This window comes from Xenopus tropicalis, chromosome 7 (genome assembly GCF_000004195.4).
Source record: "Xenopus tropicalis strain Nigerian chromosome 7, UCB_Xtro_10.0, whole genome shotgun sequence".
Taxonomy (NCBI): domain Eukaryota; kingdom Metazoa; phylum Chordata; class Amphibia; order Anura; family Pipidae; genus Xenopus; species Xenopus tropicalis.
The window spans coordinates 55,215,296-55,228,641 of record NC_030683.2 but is presented as its reverse complement, the minus strand read 5'-3'; the positions used below and the strand labels follow the sequence as shown (position 1 = coordinate 55,228,641).

Sequence of the window (13,346 nt, the reverse complement as noted above, 5' to 3'; positions counted from 1 at the left end):
GTGCTCGCCAGAGGTAGCCTGACTGCCATTAGGTACCAAGATGAGATCCTCAGACCCCTTCTGAGACCATATGCTGGTGCGGTTGGCCCTGGGTTCCTCCTAATGCAAGACAATGCTAGACCTCATGTGGCTGGAGTGTGTCAGCAGTTCCTGCAAGACTAAAGGTCCCCATACACGGGCCGACTATAGCTGCCGATATAGGTCCCTTGGACCGATTCGGCAGCTAATCGGCCCGTGTATGGGCAGAACAGAGCTGCCTGGCCGACCGATATCTGGCCTGAAATTGGCCAGATCTCGATCAGCCAGGTTAGAAAATCCGGTCGGATCGGGGACCGCATCGGCTCGTTGATGCGGTCCCCGAACCGACTGCCCCATAAACTCAAATGTAATGGGCCAAACGATCGGATTTATTTTTTTTAGGTCCCTTGCTACCCGATATCGCCCATCCGTAGGTGGGGATATTGGGTGAAGATCCGCTCACTTGGCGACATCGCCAAACGAGCGGATCTTATAGTGTATGGGCACCTTAATGCATTGATGCTATGGACTGGCCAGCCCGTTCCCCAGACCTAAATCCAATTGAGCACATCTTGGGACATCATGTCTCGCTCCATCCACCAATGCCACGTTGCACCACAGACTGTCCAGGAGTTGGTGGATGCTTTAGTCCAGGTCTGGGAGGAGATCCCTCAGGAGACCATCCGCCACCTCATCAGGAGAATGCCCGGGCGTTGTAGGGAGGTCATACAGGCATGTGGGGGCCACACACACTACTGAGCCTCATTTTGACTTGTTTTAAGGACATTACATCAAAGTTGGATCAGCTTGTAGTGTGTTTTTCCCACTTTAATTTTAAGTGTGACTCAAAATCCAGACCTCCATGGGTTGATAAATTTGATTTCTATTGATAATTTTTGTGTGATTTTGTTGTCAGCACATTCAACTATGTAAAGAACGAAGTATTTAATGAGAATATTTCATTCATTCAGATCTAGGATGTCTTATTTTTGTGCTCCCTTTATTTTTTTGAGCAGTGTATAACTAATACTTATTGGAGCCAAAACAATCCTTTTGGGTTTAATTACTGTTTACATTTTTTAGTAGATTTAAGGTAGGAGATCCAAATTACAGTGAGACCCCTTATCTGGAAAACCCCAGGTCCCGAGCATTCTGGATAATGGGTCCCATACCTGTATTTTGATGCTGGACAATTAAAAAAAGTGTAATTGTGTCGTGTGCATCCCCCTTACAACAACAATTTTATATTGGGCATAAAAAGCATAGTGCTTGCATCCAAAAGTAAACTTTGCACACTGGGTCCTAAATGACTGAAGGCTGAATCAGTTATTCAGTACAATAAAGACATAATGCACAAAATGTTACCTACACTTCCAGTACAAATCATACATGCACGAATTCACATACATTTTTTTCCAGTCACTATTTATTATATAATATTTATTTATAATACAATATTTATCTGCCTATAAAATCAACAGGTTTGCACACACAAGGAGAAAAGTTTTAAAGGAAAAAAAAAATGTTCAAGAACATACAGCTGGTGGGAGGATGCTGTGTATTTAGTATAGAGGAGGGTGGCACTTTGCTTGTAATTTTGTGACATCACGGGAAGGGTGTGACCAATCCCACTCAGCAATCACTGGAATTGTTTCTTACAGCAAGCATCCTAATTATAATATTAGTAATAGTAATATTATTTCAGTTTATTTTTTTAAAGTAAGCATTTTTGGTAAACGCATACATTTGAAAATATTATGATATTCATCTTATCTCTCCATTTATACAATTTTTTATGTTCATGATAGTTCTCCTTTAACTGTCCTGGCAGTACATGTGTTCCATATAATATCTCGATAATTTAAAGCAAATAGCCTCTGATTATTAAGACATGACTAAAACCACTATATTTGCAACAGTGGCTTTGCCTCTTCTTCGCTTATGTGATAGTCTGTAGCAAATATCAGCCCATAAGGCTTCAGCCTTCTCATTTTCACCATGACTTCTTACTTAATACTGGGTTTCAAATTATGCTTAACTTACAGACATACCATTCCTTATTTTCTATTTCCCCAGCCCCTCCGAAACAAAATATAGCCTACTGTGTTTACTACCCAGTTGTGAGACTCCTTCAACCGAGTTTCTGTCTCCCATTGTACAAGCCATGATTCTTGTATTTGTAACCATATAATTACTGATACCAGCTCTTAACTTATGGTCCATGGTGACTTCCACATCCAAAGTTGCCTCCCTAATTTTCCACAGAATTTCTCACTACTTCATCCCCATATTATGCCTAGTTGAAAATTGGTAACCTTGTACTTATTTTCTTGCCCAAAACAGCTGTACCATCATTATTGAGGTGCAGCCAATTCTAACAGACTGGTGTCTATGTGGAGAAATTGGTCTAGTTCTCAAAGGAAAAGATAACACTAACATATTTGAAATAATCAGTTCTACCCTGCACTAATACTAGCTCTATCCTACACAAAATGTATTCTTTTAAATGCTTTATTAAAAATACCTTGTTAAAACTGCTTTCTGTCTACTCAAAAAAAAAAAAAAAATAGCGAAAGGGTAAGTCTAGTGTACATGGCTCTAATATGCTATATTGAATTTAGGGCACACTGCATACACTGGCAAAATTTAAATGGATAAAGAAGTGAGGTTTGGCATGGCAGTGCTGAAACACCATGGAATATATGGATAAAAATCATGCCTGGGTGCTAATAACAGAAAAAATATAGACTAAATAAGTATAGCACTCGACAAGTCTTAATAATGAGACAAAAATATTAAGTAAACATATATACAGGTTTCGGACCCCATATCCAGAAACCCATTATCCAGAAAGTTCAGAATTACGGAAAGGCCATCTCCCATAGACTACATTATAAGCAAATAATTCTAATTTTTAAAAATGTTTTAACTTTTTCTCTGTAATAATAAAACAGAACCTTGTATTTGATCCCAACTAAGATGCAATTAATCCTTATTGGAGCCAAAACAATCCTATTGTGTTTATTTAATATTTAAGTTATTTTTTTAATAGACTTAAGGTAGGAGATCCAAATTACGGAAAGACCCCTTATCCGTAAAAACCCCAGGTCCCGAGCATTCTGGATAATGGGTCCCATACCTATACCATTTTTTGTTAAATATAAAGATATTATAAGTCACCAAGGAGTTGCCTGAGGTAAGTTATAGTATCCTTATATTTTTCAAAAGGGGGTACTTTATTATAATACACAAGTGTAACATCCTGCCTGGATTTGAACCAGGAACCCACTGCTTGCTGTGCAGTTGCCTTGCCTCTCGCCTATTTGGGCAGAAGTGCTGGGTTCCTGGTTCACTTCATAAATATTCTTAGTTATCCAGGCAGGAATGATGGCTCCAGGTGCTCACTATTTACACACACCTGTTTTGAAGGTTTTTGCATAAGTTAAGTAAAATGCATATGTTTATGGGCCCAATAACTAGTCAGTAGCGGTTCGTAAAAGTAATGTGCTAATAAGTCAGTCTTTTAATTGGGGGTCAGTGGAGTTTATATGTACATTATGTAAGTTTCTTTGAAAGTAACATAAGTTTTTGCAGAATTTGAGTAAAATGTGTAAGCATAGGGACCCAATGATGTTGCAGTGGGGCCCAATAACCAGTCATTCCACTACTGAAACTTTATGTAGGAGACACTATTAAAATTCAGTTAAAAGCTCCCAAAATAAACAGCTGATGATTCACTATTATAATCAGTTCATGTAATTAGTTGAAACAAATAATAAATGTGCTAATATGTCAGTTAGTTCATTGGGGGAAGTAGAATTTACCTTTAAATTGTTTAATTCATTGGTGGTGAGTTTGCCCCCTTCTCTGCATTGTCTTTTGCTTGTATGCAAGTTACCTAGTTTCTAGTCAAGTTACGCCAGTTTAAGTGTTCTAGGCAACTTTTGCGGAAGTTACATAAATTTACGTTGGTTGTAATGTAACTTTATACATAACGTATGCAATGTGCTATGACCGGGCCCCCTTCCTAAGCAGATTTTCACGGGGCCTGGCACAATAGTACCTCTTCTCCCATCTTGATGGCAGCCCTGGATACCCTAGACTAGCTTATATATCTGTGTATGCAAGATATATCATGTACAATTTTAAAATCCCTTCCCAGACTAGCATCTATAATTATTTCAGTCTAAAATATAACTAACTTGCACAGCACCCAAAAAGTAATCCCAAATGGTACAACCAGGAAAAAATCCATTTGTATTAATTGAGAAAAAAACATCTGGATATTAACCTTTTTAGTGCCACAGGACGTAGAATCTACGTCCTGTGTATCAAAGGACCAAAGTGCCACAGAACGTAGATTCTACGTCCTGCTGCACTTCCGGTTTTGGGAGCGGAGGAATGGCTTTTCAAGCCATTCCTTCGCTCCCCACTCGTTCCCCAGCCTCCAGACAATAGTCAGAGGTGGGGAACGAGTGGCCCCTGGGTAGCGATTGCCCAGGGGCCACATACAACTCACCTGCCATCCACGTGGCTTTGCCGGCAGCTCCTCTCCCTTCTGCAGCTTCCCCCTCTGGCCCCCCTGCTTCCTGACACGCCCCCTCACATGAGCTGATGCTGTTGCTGGGCCAGATCGTGTTTCTCCTGCAGATCCTCACCTAGACCCCAAGTAAGTGGCAAATACACACACAAACACACAATCACACATTTATTACACTAATACACACTTATACTCACACTTATACACACACACATGCATTTTTGGGAGGTTTTCAAACATTTATCACTTACAGCACTTAGAGAAAACTCACACTTGGTTGCACACTCGCACACATGCACACAAAACACATTTTACACACATGTACACACACACTTACACACTTATGTAATTTTGTAATTATTTTTTTTTTTCTAATCGCATCGTTTTTATTCTTGCCTGAAAAAAATGTTTTATTGCCATTGCGGATAGTGTATTCGCTAACCGCACTGCGCAATACCTTTTGTGTATTATTTTGGTGTTTCTACTACATTTTCTGTGATTTTGGTGGATTTTTGGGTATTTTACTGCATGTTTAGCCATTTTATAGCATTTTCAGTTATGCATAGTTGTTGTTCGCTTGACTTTGTCTGTAAAACTTATTTGCTCTAGCCAAAATACTCAAACTGTTATTCTGCCCGCAGATATTATTAGGCAAAAAAAAAAAAATGATTTTAGTGATTTTTTTTTTATCTTTATCCATTTTAGTGCTTTTTACATTGTTCTTTGTTACTTGTCTTTGCACATGGACATTTTGTCTGCTGTATTTCAATTTGGCATCCTCTGTACCCCACATAGTTTGGTAAATCTATTCATATTGGGCATCAAACTGTTCAGTAGACTAGTGGCGTTCATACTTAGAGTGTTTTATGTTGGTACGTTACTAAATGTGGGGTACATAATGGGGCAACATGCAAGCTTTGTGACGATTTTCAGAAATGTCACAAAAACCGTTCTGTTTAGCATAGCTTTGTAATTTGGTAGTTTGCAGTAGAAAGTTTTATTTACCCATTTTTGTTTTGTCAGAATGTGTACTTTCGGAAAATATATGGTTTTCTAGGGTCTCCTTACTGTTAGGTGGTCGTATGGCACATAATACACATACCGGGTGCAAAAACTGCATGAGCCGAAGCATCTTATGTGAAAATTCATATGCACTATTTTTACTTGGGTGCCCCTGTACCCCACATAGTTTGGTAAATCTATGCATATAGGGCATCAAACTGTTCAGTAGACCCCTGGCGTTCATATTTAGAATGTTTTATGTTGATACGGTACAAAATGTGGGGGTACATAATGGGGTAAAATGCAAGCTTTGTGACAATTTTCTGAAATGTCATAAAAACCGTTCTGTTTAGCATAGCTTTGTAGTTTGGTAGTTTGTAGTAGAAAGATGTATTTACCCATTTTTGTTTTGTCAGAATGTGTACTTTCGGAAAATATATGGTTTTCTAGGGTCTCCTTACTGTTAGGTGGTCGTATGGCACATAATACACATACCGGGTGCAAAAACTGCATGAGCCGAAGCATCTTATGTGAAAATTCATATGCACTATTTTTACTTGGGTGCCCCTGTACCCCACATAGTTTGGTAAATCTATGCATATAGGGCATCAAACTGTTCAGTAGACCCCTGGCGTTCATATTTAGAATGTTTTATGTTGATACGGTACAAAATGTGGGGGTAAATAATGGGGTAAAATGCAAGCTTTGTGACAATTTTCAGAAATGTCATAAAAACCGTTCTGTTTAGCATAGCTTTGTAGTTTGGTAGTTTGTAGTAGAAAGATGTATTTACCCATTTTTGTTTTGTCAGATTGTGTACTTTTGGAAAATGTATAGTTTTCTAGGGTCTCCTTACTGTTAGGGGGCCTTATGCCGCATAATGCACATGCCGGTAGCTTATATTGCAGTGTATACACTTTGTATGCACTGACGTCCTTATGGGGTCTCTAAATGCCAGATACAGTGCTTATCCTATGCACAATGGGCATCAAACTGTTCAGCGGACCCTTGGCTTTCATATTTAGGGTGTGTTTTCTTGGTACCTAATGTTATGTGGGAGATATGGTGCTTGAAATTGGAAGATTTGATGTGATTTTCAGGTATTTCACCAAAACTAGCAATTTTGGGAAAGCACTGCGACTCTGTTGTTTGGAGTAGAAAGACATGGGTACCAATTTTGAATTCGCCCGAATGTGTACTTTCCAAAAATATATGGTTTTGGGGGGTCAATGTATTTTTGTGTGTTTTTACCCCACAGAAAATGCAGTAAACGTGTTGAATTTTCAGTAGCTAAAGAGACCTCTGGGGCAATCTCTATGCACTGACGTCCTTATGGGGTCTCTAAATGCCAGATACAGTACTGATCCTATGCACAATGGGCATCAAACTGTTCAGCGGACCCTTGGCTTTCATATTTTGGGTGTGTTTTCTTGGTACCTAATGTTATGTGGGAGATAAGGTGCTTGAAAGTGGAAGATTTGATGTGTTTTTCAGGTATTTCACCAAAACTAGCAATTTTGGGAAAGCACTGCGACTCTGTAGTTTGGAGTAGAAAGACATGGGTACCAATTTTGAATTCGCCCGAATGTGTACTTTCCAAAAATATATGGTTTTGGGGGGTCAATGTATTTTTTTGTGTTTTTACCCCACAGAAAATGCAGTAAACGTGTTGAATTTTCAGTAGCTAAAGAGACCTCTGGGGCAATCTCTATGCACTGACGTCCTTATGGGGTCTCTAAATGCCAGATACAGTGCTGATCCTATGCACAATGGGCATCAAACTGTTCAGCGGACCCTAGGCTTTCATATTTCGGGTGTGTTTTCTTGGTACCTAATGTTATGTGGGAGATAAGGTGCTTGAAAGTGGAAGATTTGATGTGATTTTCAGGTATTTCACCAAAACTAGCAATTTTGGGAAAGCACTGCGACTCTGTAGTTTGGAGTAGAAAGACATGGGTACCAATTTTGAATTCGCCCGAATGTGTACTTTCCAAAAATATATGGTTTTGGGGGTCAATGTATTTTTTTATGTTTTTACCCCACAGAAAATGCAGTAAACGTGTTGAATTTTCAGTAGCTAAAGAGACCTCTGGGGCAATCTCTATGCACTGACGTCCTTATGGGGTCTCTAAATGCCAGATACAGTGCTGATCCTATGCACAATGGGCATCAAACTGTTCAGCGGATCCTTGGCTTTCATATTTAGGGTGTGTTTTCTTGGTACCTAATGTTATGTGGGAGATATGGTGCTTGAAAGTGGAAGATTTGATGTGAATTTCAGGTATTTCACCAAAACTAGCAATTTTGGGAAAGCACTGCGACTCTGTAGTTTGGAGTAGAAAGACATGGGTACCAATTTTGAATTCGCCCGAATGTGTACTTTCCAAAAATATATGGTTTTGGGGGGTCAATGTATTTTTTTGGGTTTTTACCCCACAGAAAATGCAGTAAACGTGTTGAATTTTCAGTAGCTAAAGAGACCTCTGGGGCAATCTCTATGCACTGACGTCCTTATGGGGTCTCTAAATGCCAGATACAGTGCTGATCCTATGCACAATGGGCATCAAACTGTTCAGCGGACCCTAGGCTTTCATATTTCGGGTGTGTTTTCTTGGTACCTAATGTTATGTGGGAGATAAGGTGCTTGAAAGTGGAAGATTTGATGTGTTTTTCAGGTATTTCACCAAAACTAGCAATTTTGGGAAAGCACTGCGACTCTGTAGTTTGGAGTAGAAAGACATGGGTACCAATTTTGAATTCGGCCGAATGTGTTCTTTCCAAAAATATATGGTTTTGGGGGTCAATGTATTTTTTTATGTTTTTACCCCACAGAAAATGCAGTAAACGTGTTGAATTTTCAGTAGCTAAAGAGACCTCTGGGGCAATCTCTATGCACTGACGTCCTTATGGGGTCTCTAAATGCCAGATACAGTGCTGATCCTATGCACAATGGGCATCAAACTGTTCAGCGGATCCTTGGCTTTCATATTTAGGGTGTGTTTTCTTGGTACCTAATGTTATGTGGGAGATATGGTGCTTGAAAGTGGAAGATTTGATGTGATTTTCAGGTATTTCACCAAAACTAGCAATTTTGGGAAAGCACTGCGACTCTGTAGTTTGAAGTAGAAAGACATGGGTACCAATTTTGAATTCGCCCGAATGTGTACTTTCCAAAAATATATGGTTTTGGGGGGTCAATGTATTTTTTGGGGTTTTTACCCCACAGAAAATGCAGTAAACGGATTGAATTTTCAGTAGCTAAAGAGATCTCCTGGGCAATTTGTATGCACTAACTTCCTTATGGGGTCTCTAAATGCCAGATACATTGGTGTTCCTATGCACAATGGGCATCAAACTGTTCAGCGGACCCTTGGCTTTCATATTTAGGGTGTGTTCTTTTGGTACCTAATGTTATGTGGGAGATAAGGTGCTTGAAAGTGGAAGATTTGATGTGATTTTTAGGTATTTCATCAAAACTGGCAATTTTGGGAAAGAATTGCGACTCAGTAGTTTGGAGTAGAAAGACATGGGTACCAATTTTGAATTTGTCCGAATGTGTACTTTCCAAAAATATATGATTTTTGGGGGTCAATGTATTTTTTTGTGTTTTTACCCCACAGAAAATGCAGTAAATGTGTTGAATTTTCAGTAGCTAAAGAGATCTCCTGGGCAATTTGTATGTACTAACTTCCTTTTGGGGTCTCTAAATTCCAGATACATCGGGGATCCTATGCACAATGGGCATCAAACTGTTCAGTGGACCCCTGGCTTTCATATTTAGGGTGTGTTTTCTTCGTACCTAATGTTATGTGGGAGATAAGGTGCTTGAAAATGGAAGATTTGAGGTGATTTTTTAGAATTTTCATAATTTTTTATAGAAAATGCTAAATTCAGTAAAGCGTTGCCGTTTGGTACTTAGGAGTTGGAAGACATAGTTACCCATTTCGGATTCGTCAGAATGTGTAGTTTTCAAAAATGTATGGTTTCCTGGGGTAAACCTAATGTTCCAGGATTTTTGGCTTTGGAATGTAAAGTATGCCGTATTCTGCTGTAATGCTTTGAAAATTTAGTAATTTACTGCTGGGAGTTTTTGATCTATAGAAGTCAGAAATCTCAATAAAACTATACATATCAGGTATTGGCACGTTCGGGAGACATGAGGCTTTCCAAATCAGTTGAATTTTTGTCCATAAAATAAAATGTGTTTCTGGTAGAAATCCTTATATCATGAAAAATAGCATTTTTTCTTTTTTTTTTTGTATTTCAAGCTCTAAATCTTGTTCCAGAAGTGGAAATACACAAAAACTCAGGTAGATTTGGAAAGCTCAGGTTCTCCTGAAAAAAACAATATATAGTTTGCCTACCTAAACTTAACCCTGCCCCCAGTAAAAGACCCTACATTGAGAGAGCACAGAATGTTCACAAAACGTCTGGCACTGGGGGGAACTGAAATGACGAATTCGGCTGGCACTTAAAGGGTTAATGCACATTTATATAAACAAATATTTTTCTGCGTTCATTCCAAATGTTATAAATGCAAAATTGCATTTAGCGTTAAAGGAGGCACTCCTCAGTGATTTAACATTACATTCTCCTTTAAGGCCAAGTTAAAACCCAATTGAAAACCAGCTAGTCCCTCCACAAGACACCCGGCTTTTACCTTAAATGTGTTGTGAAAATTTTGCAGTAATCATATCTCCAGTCTTGATCACAAATTGCATAAAGAGTAAATGTACAACAACCTCTTGTGGACAATTTTTTTAAATTCAAACTAATAACAATGTAAATTCTAGCTAAACTGCAATTAAGCCTTGGCCATAGGCCAGCATGTAAAGTTGTGTCTATTCTCTCACTGTATTTCTTAGCCGACTCTCATTCTCACCACTGTCACTACACTGGGGGTTATAGTAAACACATAGAAGGTAATAAACAGAAGGTTCCAAAAGGCTCACAGTTGAACTCAGGAACACTATGGGGCATATTTATCATGCTGTGTAAAAAGTGGAGTAAAACATTACCGGTGATGTTGCTCATAGCAGCCAATCAAATGCTTTGCTTTGGTTTTCTAACTGTTGAAATCTAATTGCTGATTGGTTGCCCTGGGCAACATCACCGATAAAGCTTTACTCCACTTTTTACACAGCCTGATAAATATACCCCTTAATCATCGATATAGCTTCCATAGTGTTGCTTGCCCCGCACATTATTTTCCAATAAAGAATAATCAGAGCTCCCAGGCCATAGGGCTCCACCGGTTATCTACCTTCCCTGCCTCCTCCTTGAGTCAGGGCTGCCATAACCTTTAAATGAAAACTATACCCCACAAACGGTGTAGGTCTCTAAAAATATATTGCATAAACATATGTAAAACCCTGCTTTATCTGAAAAAGCCAATTTCATAAAAATGTACTTTTTTTTTTTTTAGTATTATGTGCTTTTGGGTACTCTCTGAGGGAGCACACGGCCCATCACTAAATGGTGGATCAAGGGAAATGATCTAAAAGGGAAATATTTACACACACACACACACGGCGATACGGCAAAGGAAGGAGCTGCATCCGCTATGTGACGATCGATTGATCGAGCCTAGCCTGACTCCTTCCTATACAGAAAGAAGGCTAGGCTCGATCAATCGATCGTCGCATAGTGGTTGCTGCTCCTTCCTTTGCCGTATCGCTGTAGTTCAGTTGACAGGAAGCCAAGTTTTAGCAGGTATTTTCTATTAAAGCATTTAAAATACTAAGTGGTTTGCAGGATAGGGCAGTTATTGGTGCAGGGTAGAATAGCTTTTTTACTTAAAAAAATTTAGTGTTACTTTTCCTTTTAGATGTGCAGAGATATATATCCGTACATGTATGAGACCTGTTAACTAGAATGATTGATTGGGACCTGGCTGTTTCCAGATAACGGAATCTTTCTGTAATTTGGATACCATGTTTTGTCTGCTAAAATATAATTTAAACATGAGTTAAACCCAATAAAATTGTTTTGCCGCCAATAATGACCTTTGGCATCAAACAAGTGTTAAATAAAATTTTTTTTAAAAAACAATGTAAAATACTTACTAACCTGAACAAAAATGACTGTTGCTTGATGGAAACCCCTTTGCAATTACAACTCTTTGTGTGGGACGAATACCAATGTTTGCTATTTTGATAAATTTTTGTATTGCTGTGAAGTGTAAATCAAATGATAAAAATTTCCCTAAATCCAAGTTAATTTTACATTGTAACACAACAGAATATGCTAAAATCCAAAGGGGTTGAACTTGTATGTAACAATTAATACAGCATAAAATATCAGAGTGGTGCATGCTGGTCACAGTATATTTAGTTAGAGCATTTTCCGTGCTTTCAGTGACAGTGAATTAAGGACTGCTGCTGTCTTTCATGAATGCACCATAGAGGTCAAAATGACATTGGCTCTAACTCTAAAAATAAAATCTCTCGAATGAAGCAATAAGCTGCCATGTTGTGAAATATAGGAAGAAAAAGTACCCATTTAATGATACTCTCCTTGTCTGCATTTATATTTCTAATAAGGACTTCTTACAAGGAGCCACGTAACTCTAGTATGGTTTGTCTCCTCCTAATGACTGCTTGCATACCAGATTTTGGGTGCCAGTCGCTGACTCCATTGTCGGTACCTATGGCTGACTACACTATAGGACTATACTATCTATATCTATAGGACCACACACTGATGCGCTCTTATTATTTTTTGCTGAACTATCCTGGATGGTCAGGCTAGTTTGCCACACTATGGGTAAAGTACGGGCTATGACTTCTGAATCTAAAGCTTGTTACATTGATATGGTTATTTTTGGTTTGGAACTGTAGGTTATTCACTTGTTATGAGTTTAGGGGTCCATGTATTGCATTGTAGAAGGGATTTTGATTTAACCCTTTTACTGTCAGACAATCTTTTCCACAGCATTTACAATTTTTAACATTTTGTGCTTTTCCACTTCAGGGGCATTACATTTCTAAATCTGAATGTGTGTTTTTTAATTTTTGTTTTAAATACTTTTTTAAAAAATTATATTTTTAACAGTATTAGATGCATTTATGTATGTTTGTAACATACCTCTAATTTTTAATGACCCATTTCTACTAAGCAAGTCAGTATCAAATAAGTGTAGATTTGTTTTTTACTTGCCAAAAACAGTGCATATTGAGTTTTTAAAGGACTGCCCCATAAACGTGCTATATGTTAAATAGCCAACCTCAGAAAAAGATACATTCGGAATGTATAAATACTTTTTAAATTTTAATGTGAGAACATTAAAATCTTTGCTAAAAAGTTACAACTTGACATTTGCAACACATTTTCTCACATTTTTTTGGGTGCAAAGATAATGTATCATAGGAATTTCCGCATTCTTTAGATTAGTTTAGTTTATGCGTGTAAGGTTAGAAAACAAGTTACATAGTTAAATAAAAATGTCAACCCTTTCAAGCAAACACCAGCGTGCACACACAGACCCATACTGACCTATCTATACATAAACTATATATACAGGTATAGGACCTATTATCCAGAATGCTCGGGACCAAGGGTATTCCGGATAAGGGGTCTTTCTGTAATTTGGATCTCAATACCTTAAGTCTACTAAAAAATCAATAAAACATTAATTAAACCCAATAGGATTGTTTTGCATCCAATAAGGATTAATTATATCTTAGTTGGAATCAATTACATAGAAAAAGGAATTCAGTTTTAAAATTCTGAATTATTTGATTAAAATGGAGTCTATGGGAGACTGGCATTCCATAATTCGGAGCTT

At 38.2% G+C, this 13,346-nt stretch overlaps 1 protein-coding gene across 2 annotated transcripts in view; it reads left to right on the top strand.

Moving 5' to 3' along the window:
• Positions 1-13,346, top strand: part of adk (adenosine kinase) — a 97,021-nt gene that overhangs the window by 34,395 nt on the left and 49,280 nt on the right.